Genomic DNA, 1499 nt, shown 5'->3' with positions numbered 1-1499 from the left:
GCTCATGGCAACCTCAGACTCTTGGGCTCAAGTGATCCTCCTGCCTCAGCCTCCCAAGTAGCTGTGACTACAGGTGCCCACCAAAACGTCTGGCTAGTTTTTGTGTTTTTAGTAGAGATGGGGGTCTTACTCTTGCTCAGGCTGGTCTCGAACTCCTGAGCTCAAGTGATCCACCACCGACCCCTGCCTCCGCCTCCCGGAGTGCTGGGATTACAGGTGTGAGCCACCATGCCCAGCAGTAATGTGTTTCAATAAAATTTATTTCTGAAACAGGCAGCCAGCTCGTTTTGACACACAGGTCATAGTTTGAGGACCCCTATATTGAAGCATTGTAAACTCTTTCTGAAGTTCATAGTTCTCCAATCTTCCCTGCGACGCTGTTGTTCCCTTCCTACTTACCAGCTTCTCCTCTTCAGCTTCTCAGATTCTCATGTTGGAATGTGGCTTCTGAAAGCTCTGAGCTTCTTTGTCACAAATTGAAGCTTTCTTGCTTTCCCAGTCCTAACTCTAAAGCTAAAGGCAGAGATGTTGCTTGGCCTTGTTCACCCCTAGATCCATTGCTGTGGCCGGAGGCAGGGCTTGTGGGGGGGCAGGTCTTCTGCATGAACAGGGTTTGTGGGGGGGATAGGTCTTCTGCATGAACAGGGCTTGTGGGGGGGCAGGTCTTCTGCATGAACAGGGCTTTGTGGGGGTGGCTTTGCTGCATGAATGGTCCCCAAGGACCATTACAACCTTTAGGATCCCAGGAGAGGAACCGATCCCTGAAAAATGCAAGCAGTTGGGCAACCCAGTGGACCTTGTTCTGTTCATTCAAACGTCCTTTTTTCAGCATTGTCCTCTGTTTGTTCCCTCATCTCCCTTTGGAAGCTCAACTATTGTTTTCCACACACTCTGAGCATCCCCACCCTGTATCCTCCCTGTCTGCAGGCAGAAACTCTACTCATCTTTAAAGCCCCTTCCATAGAAAGCCACTTTTCTCTTCTTTTCCTTTCTGTCCCCACAACACTCTGCTGGCACACTGTGTCATGTTCTGTTGCTATTTTTGTACCTGTCTTTTTTGACTGAGGAAATGACTTACTCAACTTTTTATCCATTCTGGTACCTTCCACAGAGCAGCCTCTGGGTTCCAATATGTTGGAATTTAAGTAACTGTATCTTCATAGCTGAATAACTCCAAAGTGAAGACAATGTTGACTTCAATAAAGATTTGCATTTAAACAGGAAATGTGTGGTATTGACTTTTAAGAAAATTATTTTATATTTTATAAACATTCATTTCCACACTTAACTGTTGTCAGATAACATTTTCAGAGAGAGATCGGCTATACTCAAACTTACACTTAACATTCTTAAACACTAAGGAAGAAATAACTTCTGTTATTGGACTAAATTAAAAAAAGATCCCTACTTACAGAAATGACCTATTTAGGATAAGCAATAGGAAAGGTTATGAACTTGAAATATGTTTTTTTTTTTTTTTTTTTTTTTTTGAGACAGAG

Source organism: Otolemur garnettii, unplaced genomic scaffold (assembly GCF_000181295.1).
Source record: "Otolemur garnettii isolate 467f Iridium unplaced genomic scaffold, OtoGar3 scaffold00107, whole genome shotgun sequence".
NCBI classification, from domain to species: domain Eukaryota; kingdom Metazoa; phylum Chordata; class Mammalia; order Primates; family Galagidae; genus Otolemur; species Otolemur garnettii.
This window is presented reverse-complemented; position numbering follows the sequence as displayed.